At 44.3% G+C, this 18,828-nt stretch overlaps 1 protein-coding gene across 1 annotated transcript in view; it reads left to right on the top strand.

Moving 5' to 3' along the window:
* LOC134206849 (uncharacterized) overlaps positions 1–18,828 on the top strand; it is a 724,314-nt gene that overhangs the window by 365,716 nt on the left and 339,770 nt on the right. The gene's annotated exons all lie outside the window — the stretch shown is intronic.

Here is an 18,828-nt window from a genome sequence, read left to right as displayed (position 1 = left end):
TAAAGATAATTCGCACCATGTGAGTAATGGGGATGTAGGACGAGCTACCTTGGCAACACGCTGCTGCTCGTGTTTTGCTCTCACTTTAATCATCCAAGTCTTCATCAGCGCGCGGTGGTTAGATCTTACATCATTGCTTACTTTATTTATGTTTATTGTATGAGTTATTAATTCAATTTAGCACACAACGGATGGATGGGTACGTAACTCCAGAGTTGGTTGGCACTGCTGCGGCCGTGAGGAGTCAACTGTCGCCATTTTGTGGCGCCATTTGGAAGCGCTTCCATATACTTTTTGATGATCCCGTCGGGTTGGGCGGGCTCCATGTCACCATCGCCATCAACAGAGGAATTGGCAATGGGAAACCGGGGAACTCGCGTACCATAAATAATTGAAAGTGAAAAATGACACCCTCTGGTGCGAGTGGTGGTTTCCGTTGGAAATTTATTTATGATTTTAATTTCGTGGCCCGTAATCCATGGCACAAAGATGCCGAATGCTGTGGAAATGGGTGCAAAGCGTTTCCATGTTTGACGTTTATTAGTACACTCCACTGGGACGAATGGGGTTATAAATCAGTACTTTGGGTGGAAGGAATGAAGCCCGTGGAGAGGAAATGGCACTAATTGTATGATTAACCAAGCACGATTTGAGCAGTTAATATGTTGATCGCCTCACTAACTGAGACTTGTTAGCACGTTTTCATCCGAACTTCCTCTTTTGGGGTTGAAATGCTTTATTTATTGACAAAGGAAATGAAAATATAGTGCTCTATTAGCTACTTACGGATCATTAAAAAAATCCCCACCACGTAATCGAAATAATCATCCTATTCAGAATCTAACGCTAAGTTTGATTATAGATATTGATATTGGAAACAACAATTTCCATGCTGTGTAGAATTATTGTCAATTTGTTTATTCAAAGCTTCTGGAAATAAAATTAATAATTAAATACATAATTAGAATTACTTTGTTTCTAATTGTTTATGCTATTTTAGGGGAACTGTCCCGTTTTCCAAACAAAGGAATACAGTCCCAATTTATTTGCTTCTTTGTGCTAACATGCGTGCTTACTGCTGAAAAATCACAGCAATTAGAAACAAGTCAAGGAGCAGTAGCCCTACTAAAATAGAGGAGGTACTGCTAAAACGTCAACGAAAAACTATTAAAATAATTATTAATGTTTTGGCTCCAAACTCCGAGTCAATTTTAATAATACAATTTCTCAAAAAATGAAAACCAAAGTATAAAATGATGTTTAATTTAATTTTCTCCTGGAAATTATTTTTTCCGGACTTTTTAAAAAACATTTACATGTAATACGGCGAAATTTTCTAATCTAAAATGGATATTAGAGCTAGGCTAGATGTACCAGTTGTGGCTATAGCACCAGTTGTCGCACTAGTGCTTTATATGCCAAATGGCCAATCAAATCACCGCAAACCAAGTTCATATCGATAAAGCATATTCATATGATACGATAAAACCTTTTATCTCCTCCAAAACAAGCAAAGCATAATTTTAAAAATTGATTTTGCTTAATTTTTGACTTCCTTTGCACCAGTTGCCGCACTAGTGGTCCCTATTTGGCCAGTCCCATAAGAAAACAATGGGATTTGCCAAATAAGGAACCAAAATTAGTTCCTATTATGAATTAATCAATTTTGATGATTATAACAAATTTATTTAATTTTATTTTTACAGCTGTTCTAAGGAGCAGGAAGTAAAACCTTTGGCTTGATATATAAAGTTCACCCACATGCCTTTTACTTATTTAAAAAAAAAAGGTTATTCTTATGCATGGCGACAATTGGTACACCCACCCTATTGCTGATTGTGCATCTTTAATTGCCAATGCCTTATGCGAATGAATGAAAGTAATTATTTTAATCAAATTTTTATTTTCATCAGTGTGGTTAATTTTTTTGCTGGGGAATCAGAACTGTTATAGTATAACCATGTTTTCATGTACGTCTCGTTTAGTAGCAACCACAACTTAACATACGGTCAGTCATATGCCATGACTCGTACCCATCCCGGTATCATGTGGATTATGAAATCAATCATTTTCCGTGGATGTTCAATCCAAATCTCTCTGGGCTAATTTTATTCTTCTTCATCCACCACTGCCTCAGCCATCATCGGCCTCCTCAACCGTAAACTACGAGCGATGCGATGGGCGATCGCATCCATCCCAACACAACCGATACCACTGCATCCAACCACCATCAAGCACATAATGAAAACTTTGTTTTACTTAAATTCGTTTATTTTTGATTTTCGTTTGTTACATTATTTTTAACATTTCAAGTGTTTGGCCACTTGGCCCTTCATCTTTGATTCGGTTCAATAGCAATGGTTAGGATTTGAATGTATTTTATAACGTTTATCTAATATATCAGAATAGCCTTAAGAAGGAATTGATTTATTTAGAAAATTTAATAACCTAACTACTATGTACACTAATGTTTACAATAATAATTTTATAACCTTAATTTGAACTAGCGCCCTAATGGTAACCTGGTCCGATTGTAACCAACGGACCCTAAACCTTTCCTTACACTCACCAAAGCACTCGTGTAGCGTTTTAATACCGGCCAGACGGCGGACCTCAGAAGTTCCTGTCCTGAGAGGGGTGTTCATGATCATCCTCAGGAACTTGTTTTGAACTCGTTGGAGTTTCAGATGATGAGTTTTTGCGCAGCTCTCCCGGACCGGCATGCTGTATTCGATCCCCGGGAGGATGATTTGCTTGTAGACATCAATCCTATTTTTTAGGGACAATGACGACCGATGATTGATCGAAGGGTACAGTAGTTTCAACTAAATTTTACACTTTTTCATCGTTTTCTTTCTTTCTTTCTTTAGGGGGTTTTGAGTGGGTAAAAATGATGACCTGGGTCTTCGCCGCGTTAATACAGATCTTCCAGCTGGTGAGGTACTCTTTCAGGGCATCCAAGCCTCGTTAGAGTTTTGCCACTAGCACTCTGATCACTCTACCGTTGAAGACGATGGATGTGTCATCTGCGAACAGAGACAGAATGCCACCTTCTAGAGGCTCCGGCATGTCGGAGGTGACAGATTGAAAAGCAGGGGCCCGATTATACTGCCCTGAGGGAAGCCTGCAACAGTGCAACGATGTTGAGTGCATTGGTGCTCGATCCGCTGATTGAGACCCAGAATGTCCTTGCCGATAGGTTGATGATTGTTGATGATTTTCACCAGGTAGCTGGGAAGATTGTAGCGTTGTAGCACAGACAAACAGACGTAACAGCTAGAACAATTTGTTTCAAAATCCATCGCCCAATTATTCTACCACCACCTAACGTGCATGTTGCACGAAACAAAGTTTAGTACGACAATGTCAACAGAAGGCGCTAGTGTGAGATGTCAAATACAAAGGTATACGATGCGCGCGCCCCTAGATGTGAAACTCTCAAGCAGTTGAATTTAAAACGACCGTTGAGCTCATGGTCGATGGGAATTTACTCAGTGTTACGTCTGTTTGTCTGTGGTTGTATTTCGTACACCAGGCCATCATGCCATACATTGTCGAATGCCTTCTGTACATCGAGTAAGGCCATGACGGATGTTTTTGAGAAAAACTTGTTCCGTCTGAGGACTTTGGTAACTCGAGTCAGTTGGTGTACGTTTGACCGGCCGAATCCAAATTGTTCTTCAAGCAAGATGTTGAGATTTTCCGCAGACACAATTAACCGGTGATGAAGAGCTCTTTCGAATAGCTTGGATAGCCCTGAGAGAAGGCTGATGGGACGATAACCTCTAGGGGAAGAAGGATCCTTCCCAGGCTTACGGATGTGGATGACTTTGGCTGACTTCCAGGACGATGGGAAGTAGCTTAGCCGGAGACACTGATTAAAGATCAGCGAAATATGCTCGAAGAACGGAGCACTCAGAGATTCAGAATGTTATCGAATCCTGGGGCCTTTATGTTTTTCGGACATTTGATATAGGTCATCGATTCGCCAGCTGAGATCTCAAACTCCTCCGAGAAATCGTTGGGAGTTAGGTGAATGTTATATCGCTAACAGCTGCGTCTTGTAGGCTGACGATGTTCTGTCCGAGATTATGTGAGCTGACGAAGTGACGACCTATTTGGGCGACCTTCTCTGCAGGAGTTATCAAGCGATCCTTAGAGCCATTATTGTCTAATGGGATCAAAGGTGGAATGGGCCGAGGCTTGGATTTTAGAATTTTGGTCAATTTCATAGCACAGTCTGGGAGAGTGCGGATCTTATTGGAGAAATCACTATTTCTGAGGTCCACCATTCTGGCCTGGATGATTTTTGTCAAACGATTGCAACGTGTCTTCAGGACAGGCAGCCCAGTACGCTGGTACGATTGTACCCCGTTTAGCATAAAGTCATTTGGCATAATGTCGTTTGACATAAAGTCATTTGGCATAATAGCCATTTGGCATAACGGCCGTTTGGCATAATGGTCGTTTGGCATAAGGTCTTCTTCTTCTTCTTATTGGCATTACATCCCCACACTGGGACAGAACCGCCTCGCAGCTTAGTGTTCATTAAGTACTTCCACAGTTATTAACTGCGAGGTTTCTGAGCCAAGTTACCAGTTTTGCATTCGTATATCATGAGGCCAACACGATGATACTTTTATGCCCAGGGAAGTCGAGACAATTTCCAATCCGAAAATTACCGGGAATCGAACCCAGCCACCCTCAGCATGGTCTTGCTTTGTAGCCGCGCGTCTTACCACACGGTTAAGGAGGGCCCCATGGCATAAGGTCATTTGGCATAATTGTTATTTGAGTTGTGTAATGGATAAGTAAGATTTGTTGAACCATTCAGTTACGTGGTTTCCTTCATATGGGCAATACACGATAATTGGGAACGGAATTGTACGACGTGACAAGCTAAGAATAAAGAAGCTTCCTGTCAAAACGGGACCATTTGAAATGTTGACACACCTACCAGCAAGATAGATCAGTATTAAATTAAATTGACATTTGTGGCTTGTTTTGTCTTTCATGTAGGGTCAAGCAAGAAAACTCTCCCTTTTATGAGCAAACGGTTTCCAAGAAAGGAGCATATTTCCATTTGCATTGAACCGAGCGTACCAAATTCTTAAATTGAAAGAAGGAGTAATATTCTCTTTGGCTTCTCCTGGGCAAATTTATTTTTTTTATTTATCATCAGACTAAGGCCGGAGTGGCCTGTGCTGCACATAAAAGACTTCTCCATTCAGCTCGGTTTAAGGCTGCACTTCGCCAACCACGCAGTCTGCGGAGGGTCCGCAAGTCGTCCTCCACCTGATCGATCCACCTTGCCCGCTGTGCACCTCGCCTTCTTGTTCCCGTTGGATCGTTGTCGAGAACCATTTTCACCGGATTACTGTCCGACATTCTGGCTACGTGCCCGGCCCACCGCAGTCTTCCGATTTTTGCGGTGTGAACGATGGATGGTTCTCCCAACAGCTGATGCAACTCGTGGTTCATTCGCCTCCTCCACGTACCGTCCGCCATCTGCACCCCACCATAGATGGTACGCAGCACCTTCCTTTCGAAAACTCCCAGTGCGCGTTGGTCCTCCACGAGCATCGTCCAGGTCTCGTGTCCGTAGAGAACTACCGGTCTTATAAGCGTTTTGTAGATAGTCAGTTTGGTACGGCGGCGAACTCTATTCGATCGGAGCGTCTTGCGGAGTCCAAAGTACGTACGATTTCCAGCCACTATGCGTCTCCGAATTTCTCTGCTGGTATCGTTATCGGCGGTCACCAGTGAGCCCAAGTACACGAATTCTTCAACCACCTCGATTTCGTCACCACCGATAGAAACTCGTGGTGGGTGGCTCACATTGACCTCTCTTGAGCCTCTTCCTATCATGTACTTCGTCTTCGACGTGTTGATGACTAGTCCAATCCGTTTAGCTTCGCTTTTCAGTCTGATGTAGGCTTCCTCCATCCTCTCAAAGTTACGTGCCATGATATCAATGTCGTCGGCGAAGCCAAATAACTAGACGGACTTCGTGAAGATCGTACCACTCGTGTCAATCCCTGCCCTTCGTATTACTCCGTCCAAAGCGATGTTGAATAGCAGACACGAAAGACCATCACCTTGCCGTAACCCTCTACGGGTTTCGAAGGGACTCGAGAATGCCCCTGAAACTCGAACTACGCACATCACCCGATCCATCGTCGCCTTGATCAACCGTATCAGTTTATCCGGAAATCCGTTTTCGTGCATTAGCTGCCATAGCTGGTCCCGATCGATTGTATCATATGCGGCTTTGAAGTCGATAAATAGATGATGTGTGGGCACGTTGTATTCGCGGCATTTCTGCAATACCTGACGTATGGCGAACACCTGGTCTGTGGTAGAGCGTTCACCCATAAATCCCGCCTGGTACTGCCCCACGAACTCTCTTGCAATTGGTGTTAGTCGACGGCATAAAATTTGAGAGAGTACCTTGTAGGCGGCGTTCAGCAATGTGATTGCGCGGTAGTTGCTACAATCCAGCTTATCGCCCTTTTTGTAGATGGGACACACGACACCTTCCATCCACTCCTGCGGCAGAACCTCATCCTCCCAAACCTTGGTAATCACCCAGTGCAGCGCTCTAGCCAGTGCTTCACCACCGTGTTTAAACAGCTCTCCTGGTAGTTGGTCAACTCCAGGGGCTTTGTTGTTTTCAGCCGGCTGATCTCCTCCTGGATTTCCTGGAGATTCGGAGCCGGAAGTCGCATGTCCTGCGCGCGTGCTCCTAGGTTCGTTACCATACCGCCACCGTTGTCTGCCATATCGCCATTCAGGTGCTCTTCGTAGTGCTGCCGCCACCTTTGGATCACCTCACGCTCGTTCGTAAGAAGGTTACCGTTTATGTCCTTACACATATCGGGCTGTGGCACATGGCCCTTACGTGAACGGTTCAACTTCTCATAAAACTTTCGTGCGTTATTAGCGCGGTACAGTTCCTCCGTCTCTTCACGGTCTCGATCTTCCTGCTGGCGCTTTTTCCTCCGGAAAATCGAGTTTTGTCTGTTCCGCGCCCGTTTGTATCGTGCCTCGTTCGCCCTCGTGCGGTGTTGCAGCAATCTCGCCCATGCTGCATTCTTCTCCTCAACTAACTGCTCACATTCGCCGTCATACCAGTCGTTCCTCTGATCCGGAGCCACCGTGCCTAGTGCAGCGGTTGCGGTGCTTCCAATGGCGGATCGAATATCTCTCCAGCCATCTTCAAGAGATGCTGCGCCTAGCTGCTTTTCCGTTGGGAGTGCCACTTCCAGCTGCTGCGCGTAGTCTTGGGCTAGTCTACCGTCTTGTAGCCGCCCATTGTCGTGTTGATCACCGTCGAGAGTTTTGAGCGCAGACATACTGCGACGAGGTAGTGGTCGGATTCAATATTCGCACTGCGGTAAGTGCGTACGTTCGTGATGTCGGAGAAAAATTTACCGTCGATTAGAACGTGGTCGATTTGGTTTTCCGTTACTTGATTAGGTGATTTCCATGTGGCCTTGTGGATATTCTTACGGGGGAAGAAAGTGCTTCGGACTACCATTCCGCGGGAGGCTGCAAAGTTTATGCATCGTTGGCCGTTGTCGTTCGATACGGTATGCAGACTATCCGGTCCGATGACCGGTCTATACATTTCCTGAGCGTTCATGTCACCGATGACGATTTTGACGTCCCGCAGTGGGCATCCATCGTATGTCTGCTCCAGCTGCGCATAGAACGCTTCTTTCTCGTCTTCGGATCTTCCTTCGTGTGGGCAGTGCACGTTGATGATACTATAGTTGAAGAAACGGCCTTTTATCCTCAGCTTGCACATCCTTGCGTTGATTGGCTGCCACCCAATCACGCGTTGGCGCATCTTTCCCAGCACTATGAAGCCGGTTCCCAGCTCGTTGGTGGTGCCACAGCTTTGGTAGAAGGTAGCCGCTCGATGCCCGCTTTTCCACACTTTCTGTCCTGTCCAGCAGATTTCCTGCAGCGCTACGACATCGAAGTTGCGGGGATGTAATTCATCGTAGATTATCCTGTCGCAACCTGCGAAGCCAAGCGACTTGCAGTTCCATGTTCCAAGCTTCCAATCGTGATCCTTTATTCGTCGCCGAGGTCGTTGCCGATTGTATCGAGTCGTATTATCTTCTATGTTGTTCGTAATGGTTGTTTTTAAAGGCGGCTTATTGGGCCTGCGCAAACCTCCTGTCTCGTCGGAGGGCCGTCGTGTCAGGGCTGTTTAGCGTCCCACCTAACACCAGGACTTGGGCTTGTGCGCTTTGAGCGGCACACGGTCGCTTTGGCGGAGCCTACTTGCGGATTCATGCAGCTTTTTATAGAGGTTTAACAGGGCCCACTGTCAAACCCCACCACATCCTAGGCAGGCGCCACAACTCGCAGATGGCCTGGGGAGGGATCGTCAAGCCCTAGCTGGGCTAATGCCTCCTTTAAAAGAAGGGATATTTTTTTCCGTTTCCTTAAGCCGAGCAAATACCTGAATTAAAGGAAGAAAGGAAGAAATCATATCGTCTCTTGCCGTCTGCCGGGCAAATGCATCTTTTGAAAGAAGCGAAGTACCATTTCGACTCTATGACATTACCCATATATCCATTACCCATAACGCCATTATCCCAAAGACCACTACCACGAACGCCATTACCCGAATGATTGTCATCACCCATCACTCCGAGTGGGTCACTACACCGAATGAAACAGTACCCCCCCCCTAGTCCTGATTTCAAGTTATGGCGTGGAATGATTATTTAAGGCAAAAATGTCTATTAAACAAAAACTTTACTGCGTTTATCTGAGTAACTCTAAGTAGTTTATCTTTTATTCTAAGCAAATTCTTTTCAAAGATTGTCATTTAACGATTCATCGGTATCAGTGGGTGTTGAAAATAGTAATAGTAGAAAACAACAGATTCGAAATGTATTCGGGCTAATGGACTTTCGGGGTAATGGATCTCGGGGTACTGTCCCATCCGGGGTAATGGCATTCAGGATACAGGGGTGGAGCCACCATTTCCTCTCTGGACTTCTGCCGGGCGAATGCATTTTCTGAATGAAGGGATCATATATTCCTTTCCTTAAACCGAGCAAACGCCTTGAATAAAGGAACTATGTCGTCTTTTACCTTTTGCCGAGCAAATGCATCCTCTGAGTGAAGGAATCTCATCTTCCCTTGCCTCTAACCGAGTAAATGCTTGAATTGAAAGAAGAAACCATACCATCTTTTGGCTTCTCTGAACCTTCTGCCATCCGCTAAAAGAAGCGATCATATCTTCCCACGCATTAAACCGAGCAAATGCCCAGACTTGGACGAAGAAGCATATCGTATTTCGCCATCTGCCGGGCAAATGTATCCTTTGAAAAATGGAGCCATATCCTCTCATATCATATCCATCTTTGCCTTAAAACGAGAAAATGCCTTAATTGAACAAATGAATAAAATCTCCCATTGCCTTCGCCAAGAAAAAGCATTCTTTGAAAGAAGGAGCTATACCTACCCTTTCCTAGAACTGAATATTGCATACATTGAGAATAGAAACCATACATATTCTTCCTTGTGTTATGCATAAAAAATGCATTACTTGAAAAAAAGAAGCTTATACTTTTTAGACTTCTGACCGACAAAGTATGCTTTTAAAGAGATGAATATATGTCATGCAAAAATAACTTCATTTGCTTTTTATTGCACTTACAATTTTGCTATTTGACTTTCCGTATATTGTAGTTTGTTTTAGTCAACGACGATCTTGCTGCTGACCCAGAGGTAAAAAGATTTGAAGTGAAATAAGTAGATAATAAAACGTCTAAATAAAGTACAGTGATTTGATAGAATCTGAACTTTGATTCGAAAAAATTAGTTTAGAACATCTCTTTTATAATGTTAAAGTGACAATCAATATAAATAATTGAACATATCAAGCATAAGTTTCTAAATTGATGATTACACAGCTATTATGCCAAATGACCATTATGCTATACGGCCATTATGCCAAACGGCCATTATACCAAACGGCCATTATGCCAAACGGCCGTTATGCCAAATGAAATTATGCCAAACGACCTTTATGCCAAACGGCCTTATACCAAACGGAGTTATGCCAAACGACTTTATGCCAAATGACCTACCACCCACTGGTACTGCCTTTGCGTGACATTTCGTAAACGGATCAATTCTTTGGCGAGTGTATCAATGGTCAGGGTGTTGCTTACCTGCCTAGCCGTTGGAATCTAGTTACCGATATTGCCTGTTCGATGGCTCACAACCAGCGGTCAATACTTTCCGGCGTCGTCCACGCACCTTTGGAACCGGCCCCAGTCGACTCGATGATAATTTCGCCGGGACAGCTGATGCCGATTGACCGAGGAGCCCACTTCCACCACCACGGGATAGTGATCCGAGCTGAGCTCCTGGTACACGACCGGCTGGGAGATGTGGTCGTTCATGTTGGTTATGTACAGATCTATCGTTGCATGGACTCCGGACCGACTCAGCCGAGTGGGGGAATCCGGGCTCAGGATCGTGTAGTGGCCTTCCTCCATGTCGTTGCTCCAGATGGTGCCGTTTCGATTGCCGCGACTGTTGCCCCAGGCTTGATGCTTGGCATTCAGGTCTCCGATAATGATATACTGACCTTGTCTCCGCGTTAGCTTGACGATGTCCCTCCGAAGGGCGGCCGATGAGCCATCGTCGACTTAGGCTTGGGTTGGGCAGAACGCCGCAATGAGCGCGATTGTGCCGACAGAAGTGGTGATTTCGACACCGATGGCCTCGATAACACTGAGCTGGAAGCTTGAAAGCAGACGACAGTACATGTTGTAGCGAATAGCGATGGCCACACCACCTCCCCTGGTCGGCCGTCTGAGCCGCACGATGCGAAAGTCCGGGACGTTGACGTTCATCTCCGGTTTTAAGTGCGCTTCGGTGATGAACGATTTCTTTTCGGATTTCCAAAAACTCCGCGCGTTTCGGGTAGCCTTTCGTAGTGGCTCGATGGTTTTCGCCACAGTTGGCGAGCTTTGGATCAGCCACCTCCATCTTGTCGCACTCATCCGTCGGGTGAAGTTCGCCACATTTGTTGCAGCGCGCGGCCATGTGGCAATTTCTGCGTCACGTCACGGTGCACGGGGCGGTATCGCTCCCAGCCGACGACGGTGTAGTTTATTATTCCGATCAGCTTAAGGTCCTTGAAGGAGATGGAGCCATGCTCCAGATGGACCAGGTAAAGCTGATCTCGGTACTTTCTGTCATTGTCGTGAGGAGCGATTTTGTGCACGACGATAGCCTTGAGTCTACTGCTTTCTAGCTCGGTGATAAACTCTTCCTCCTTCATATTGTGGATCTCTCGCAGCCAAGCCTTGAGCGGCTTCGTGCCGGGGATGTCATAGGTGTAAAACTCATACTTGTGGACCTGTAAGAAATCCACGATAGATTTGTGGTGATCTTGATTAGCAGGCATCACCTTGACTTTCTCGCTGCAAAGCGACCGCAAATCCAGTGGATTGCCCTTGACGAAAACAGGCGGGCACTTCTCCATCCGCTCAGTTTGCACCTGCGGCAGCCACGATTGCTGCTTCTTTCTCTTTTTCGGCGGATTGCCGGCGTCATCAATCGGCAACAGCGAGAACACGTTGCTCTGCAAAAGCTGCTTGGAGGGGCTACCCGCTTAGGCACTTTTCCCGTGACCCGTGACCGAATGACGGGTCCGGAAGAAAACACGGTGGTTATTTGAATAAACGAGGGGTGAAGTCTGTGTTGGTCAAACTGATTGACCGTGTGTACGCTGCATAATACACACTCAGTGTATAACGGATTTTCGTCAGACTGTTACTAGTGAATTGAGGTTTCCATCTACAACCATATGTGTGGAGTGTTTACAAAACATTCCCTTTGTTTGCTGTTAAAATTGTCAAACAAATCCGTGGCTATACCGTTTTGGCTCAAATCCCGAACATGACTCATATTCCGAGCACTGGTGTTTTTGTACCCAACTAATATTTCCATCGGTCATAAGTACGGAGTATCAACATTACAAACGAATTAAATATCCTATGAAAAGAATTATGCGAATAAAGTTAAAGTAGCCAGTTCAAAGAGAGTGTTCGGAATATAAGTTATATTCGGAATTTGAGTCAAAACGGCACTAGGAAAAACTTCGCAAATTTCAACTAGGCGCATAATTTATGTCTGTCAGACAAATTGAAAAAAAAAATGTTTTGATCCAGTGTGCTGCTCGAAAAAATGCCTCTGTGATACTGTTGGTAAAATCTGCTTGAAGATTTCAATAGCAGGCCATGAGTGAGCTCCCCTCTGCATCGAGCAACCAACAAGGATGCACGTCACAACAGCACGCGAGTAACCAGCTTGCTCGGTGAAAGCGAGCCCCACAGAATCCAAAACATTCCTCAATTTTCAAAATAAGGGACGGCCTATTGTACGCCATTCAATGATGGCCTCCGCATATTTTCCCCAATCGATGTGCTTCGTGAAGTCATATGAGAGGTCGACAGAAACAGATTGATTATGTCCATTGGAAATCGAGACTTCGATCAGCAAATGATCACTATCATATGGATCTTGGATCTACTGAGTACAGTCCAAAGATAATGAGCTCGAAAAAAACCGGAAAGATAAAGACGGCTATCTCTTACTGGAGGAGCCACTCGTGTAACTTCTCCTGTATTCAAAATTGGCATATTGTATGCGTCGCAAAGGTCGTATATCATTGTTGATCGGTTGTCGTCGTACAGTTTCCCCCAGCATGTTTCGTGGGAGTTCAAAAATCTCACAAGACTAACAGTGGCTCGGGCATAACCGAGCAGATGTGAGGCACATCTGCGAGAGATCTCTACGAGATATCGCAGTGTTAGGAGGAAGATATACATATAGAGGCGATACTGAGGTCTTTTCTTCGAATAGTCACCTGACCTGCGACAGCTTAGGTGTCAGAAATCGAAGCAAAATCGAGAAGGAGTGCTAGCTTTTATCCCGACTTGCCCTATCGCGGCGAATGATGTTAAAAGCAGGAAAATGAAGGTTTACATCTAGTGTTAGCCATTTTTCACATAAAGCAAAAACATTGCAACATTGTTAGCTAAATATGTACAAATATCTAATTTTGGAAGAATTTGTTTCATAGCTCCACTGTAGAATGAAAATCGTGTTACTCTTGTCGGTGAAGACTCGAGAAGGAGCATTGTTTTAAACCAATTGCTTCAAGAGAGGAGTCAGAATAGGAAGAGCATCTTTGACCATGTTCTTCATGGGACCGGAAGCATCAAAGAAGTTGAAGATGAACTCCATAATGCCAGAAAGCGTGAATATTGGAGCGCTCGGAGGTTGGTTTGTTTGCTCTCTATGCTTCCTTTCTGGCTGCGAAATCGAAAAAAATAGGGCATCTGGAATTCTAGATCTTCCCGGAAGCAGAGGAAACTCTCGTTCATCCTACAGCGGAATTACAAAAGTTGACCGTTTTTTGAGTATTTCCACCCGCTTTGCAATTGACCATGTTGCATTTAGGCTCACTTTGAGGCAGTTTCCAACCTCGGAGTCAGAACTACTTTGATCGTCCAAAGGAAGAGACGGCGTCAGAAACAACTGGAGGATCATTGCGCAGCTTTGCTGAGAACGCTACTGAAGAAATCGCTTTTGGTGGATTCGCCGCTGTATGTACGTCGTAGAGCAAGCTTCAAGAGCATGTGTCGGGCCTTCGTTGCAATAGACACATTTCGGTACCATCTTGCATGAACCACCCACATACTTCTCTCTGCACGATTCACAACGAGGTTTATTGCAACAGAACTGTGGGATGTGGCCCAGGTGATTGCACTTCGGTACACACAGCCAAAAGGGTCGATGAAATTTGCCAATCACAACGTAGTCAGACAGCGCGGATCCGGAGAAGATGACACAGAAGAATCAGACAGGGAATAAATCTTTCACTTCTGCGACATCAAATGCATTTGTTTGCGTTTGCAGTCGAGTATCCCAACAGGAGGTAGAGAAACATTCTTAAAATGACCGAAACCTTGTTTCAAATCGTCGCATGTCATACTTCCCTCCGTCACCACCCCCGCGATCTCAATAGCATGTAAATGTAGATGTCATAGCTTTCTTTCCTCTGTGAATTGCACTTTGGTTGCTTGTCGCCCTTGGCTATGTTTTTCTGAGCCTTGGAGACGTTACTGTAGCCATCATCACTGCCGCCTTTCGGTGGCAAGATGTTTGGTTGTTCTGTGCTTCGATCCGGTCGTTCTGTCGATTCTATCGATTCGGTCGTGAAACCGGGCCTCTGCTTCCCAGTATCCGATTGCATTGCAAACTGAGGCCCCACCCCTTCGGCAGCCGCTACCACTGGCATCGGAGCGCTCGCTCCGCCTTGTGTTCGTTCGATGCCAGTGCAAATATTAATCGCAGCAGCGCAGGAGGGAGACGCCGAAAATCTCAACATCTTGCTCGAGGAACAGTTTGGTTTCCGACGCGGTTGGTCAACCGTACACCAACTGACTCGAGTTACCAACGTCCTCAGACGGAACAAGTTGATCTCGAAAACATCCGCCATGGCCTTACTCGATGTCGAGAAGGCATTTGACAATGTATGGCATGATGGCCTGGTGTACAAACTACAACGCTACAATCTTCCCAGCTACCTGGTGAAAATCATCAACAATTACCTGTCGGCAAGGACGGTCTCAATCAGCGGAGCGGGCCCCTGCTTTTCAATCTGTTCACCTCCGACATGCCAGAACCTCCAGAAGGCGGCATTCTGTCTCTGTTCGCAGATGACACCTCCATCGTCTACAACAGTAGAGTGATCAGAGCGCTAGTGGCAAAACTCCAACGAGGCCTGGATGCCCTGACAGAGTACCTCACCAGCTGGAAGATCTGTATCAACGCGGCGAAGACCCAGGTCATCATTTTCCCCCACTCTAAATCCCCTAAACATGTTCCGCCTGGGGACTGTAAAATCATCCTCAATGGCACGACTGTGGAATGGGCCAATGAGGCCGACTACCTTGGCTTGACCCTCGACAGCAAACTTATTTTCAGGCAACAGGTTGACAAAACGGTGACAAATTCCTGAGGATGATCCTCAACACCCCTCCCAGGACAAGAACATCCGAGGTCCACCGTCTGGCCGGAATAAAAACCTTACATGAACGCTTTGGTGAGTGTAAAGAAAAGTTTAGGGTCCGTTGCTTGCATTCGGATCAGGTTCCAATTAGGGCGCTAGTTCCAATCTAGGTTATCAAGTTTTTATTGTAAATATTAGTGTACATAGTAGGTAGGTTATCAAATTTAAAAAAAAAACACACCAGCGCCTCCTAAAGGCCGTCATGATATATCATATTAACACTTAAATAACAATGTAAACAAAAAATTTAAAATTGAAGTTGGAGGGCCAAGCCGGCCGAGCACTGTACATGTAGAAAAATAATAATTGTAGAACAGAAAATGATTAAATAAAGAAGAATTTTACTACTACTGGAGGGAGACGCTGCGACATTTCATTCACATGGTTGGTGTCTATCGCCGATCGTGTTTCAGCGACAAATAAACGAATAGATGACGTTGGAGTCAATAACAATCAAATGAATTTCTCTCTAGGAAATTTCTGATTTCGGTTTTGTTGAGCTTGTGATTAGAATTGCACATTTTTGGAAACAAATAGGTTCGTTTTAGAACCACCATTTTATACAAGAGAAGCTTGAACCGAGGCAAATTTTCTTCCCAGTGTAAATCGTAATCACTTGGCGATGGCAGACAGTTGCCGTCGGTAGCAGAATCACAATCACATGCACAGGGGACGCTGCAAAGATTTATTCGCGATAAAGTTTGTAGCGTTTCAGCCGCAAAGCATTGATTAGTTGATATTGATGTCAATAGCACTCTAGTGAAATTTTCTCACAGAATTCAGAGTTTTATTTTACCGCTAATATTTTTTGGAAATTCGCTTTATTGGTATTAAATCGATCATTAATCGGACTACCATTGTATACAAGATAAAGTTGAACACACATTTTTATTCTTTAATAATTTAATAATAATAAACATATTCAGAATTTCAAAATAAAATCTTTTACACTTTACGTAATCCTACGTCCAATTGGCGGTCGTGTCTCGGATACAACCTTCTACTTTTTTGTTATCACTTACCATCAACCAATACCCATGAGAGCTTAGAGATGGTCATCATGTGATGAGTGACGTGAATAATTCGCTTTTTTCATGAACGAACACCATTCCAACTCTCCGGCCAACTCGAGAGCTCCTGTACCGTAGGGGAGAATGGTTCAATTTACTTCTCTTGAATTGAACTACACCCGATTCTTTTTTTTACACGGGGGATGCGTTCCGTGTAAAAAAAGTGTTCAGTTCAAAATTCGAAAATCCGTGTAAAAAAAGTTTTATGATTTCTCGGCGAATCATGTAAAATGGAGCAACTTTGCAAAAAAATTGTATGGGATTTTTTTTACACGGCCGTGTAAAAAAATCCGTTTAAAAACAGAATCGGGTGAACATCAATGTTTTCCTGATGTAATAAAGTAGAACGTAAAAAAAATCATTATCGATGCAGACACGTCTTGGCATATGTTCTAGAAATATGCGAGTCTCAGAAGGTTACTCAACAGTATCAAAAATGGTTCAATTTGTTTAGACTTGGCGTTTTACACCACTCTCCCTTCACTTCGGAACGCACTGAAATTGATCCGCCAGGAGGACCGTTCGGTACATCATCGCCGCCCTCATCGTTGGAGTGAAATTCGTCACATAATTTGTCATTAACGATAATCAAATCAAAGCCATCGAAGCAGACAGCAGGCAGCCAACCAAAACCTCGGGTTCTCGTGGCGGGGCGCAGCTTCGATTCGGATTCGCGGCGAGTATCAATCATGGCCATCACACTCCGGTGGAACGGTGAACGGTGTGGGGCGGATGGATCTCTATTCCGCCGTTCCGGTTTGCCCGATCCATGGGGGCGGCGTGCGTAGGTGAAACGCGGGATTTGGAGCTATAATTGACGTGCGATTATTAAATAAATGAATGTTTTCTGCACTTGACTGATTACGCGCTTCCGGCGGTGGCCCGCCTGATTCGAACGACTCGTCGTCACGAACAGCGAGGGTTTGGGGTGGATGACGGGAACATGGGTAAAAGGATTCAAGAGGGCTCTGCTGGATCGGGTATTCGGATTGAAATGAGTTTATGGATGTGACAAACATTAGCAACGTCGTCATCGCCAGCCAGTAGCAGAGGAGGCGGGGGCGAATGAAGCGATTTACGCCATTAACGGCGACGAGATATGATCCAATCTTGCGCGCTGAATGGAGATGGATTATTCCCCGGCGGGATGTGTAATGAGTTTTCTAGCTCGGAAAAATTGGTTTTTATTGTAGATATCATGAAGGCCTTGGCAGTTCTTGTGAATGCTTTAAATAACATGAATGTGCTCTCTTTAGCTATACTTACAGTTTGTTAATCTGTAATCACATCCATCTTATTATTCGATATCGGGTACACCGCATCGATGATTTTTTTTTCTATTGCTTTTTTGTGTACCTTCGTTTATTTATCTGCAATGACAATATTCCATTGATTTTTTTTTAAATAGTAAATAATGTTGTTTTTAATTTCCACACGATGGTATTTTGAATTTCCACTTGATTTTTTTTTCGAATTTCCAAGAAGACATTCGTCCCACTTTTCACGTGATTTTTTTCCGATCTTTTCAAAAGAAGATCTTTCAGTTTTCCACAAAAAAAATCTTCAGAAATTTCACGAGAAAGTCTTCCGATTTTCCACGTGAATCTATTTTTAATTTCCACCGTGCCACTCGTGTCAATTCACGCTCTTCATATTCCTCGAAATTATATTGAATAGCAGGCATGGAAGACCATTACTTTGCCGAACGTAACTTTCTTTTAAAAAAGAACTCGATTGCGATAGCTACCAGTTTTCTCCCGGAATTGCAAAGATTTTAAGGCTTTGAATCTATTAAAATTATTCATAGATTTCAGTTACTGCATCCTCTGCAGCAATCTATTATGGCAATCCAAGGAATGTTAATAAATTGCCGGATTACTGATAGTCAAGAACTTTAATCTGAATCAGATGGGCTCGCCTGAATCAGAAAGTCAATATATTTCCGAGATTTATGGACATTCTGACTTTATCAAACCATCTTGATTCAGTCGTTCGCCAGCTGCTTTCTGGTCAGTCTGTTGTTCCGGAATGTGTCAGTTTGGTTGTGGAAATCTCATTCGTAATTGAATCATCGTTCGGAATATCAATGCGGAAAAATAGGCTCCAAAAACTTTTACTGAATGCTAAATCTCGTTCCTCCGTCTGGCGGTGCGCAATGCTCCGTGAAGTAACATTTTCGACTTTCCAAATCCATCCTAAGCAATATCAGCAACGGAGAATCATTTTACAAAATGATGGATATCGTTACTCCCCCAAAGTAGTTCGGCCGAAAGTCAGCAAAATGGAAAGATACCAACCAACGATACGTTGGTTATCACATGGAGTTTGGCTCTTTGTTCGTTCTCTCTGCCGGTTCCATTCGTTCATTACTTTCCTCCATCTGCTCACATCAACACGGGAAAACGGAGTCATTCCTATGGTACGGAGGCAATCGGAAGGAAAAGTTTCCAATCTGTATTCATACGCTTCCCATCGGACAACTTCAACCAAACAGTTCACTAGGGAAGTCGGAATATTGTACACCGAGCTTTCTCATGTCTTCCTAAACGGATTTAGAAAGAATTCAGAAAAATCCATACCCATAAGATTATTGAAAATGGTAAATTATGTGTTCTGGTTGACAAAATAGATGTC

Source organism: Armigeres subalbatus, chromosome 1, assembly GCF_024139115.2.
Source record: "Armigeres subalbatus isolate Guangzhou_Male chromosome 1, GZ_Asu_2, whole genome shotgun sequence".
Classification (NCBI taxonomy): Eukaryota; Metazoa; Arthropoda; class Insecta; order Diptera; family Culicidae; genus Armigeres; species Armigeres subalbatus.
The sequence above is the reverse complement of the archived record's forward strand: the minus strand, read 5'-3'. Positions and strand labels throughout refer to the sequence as shown.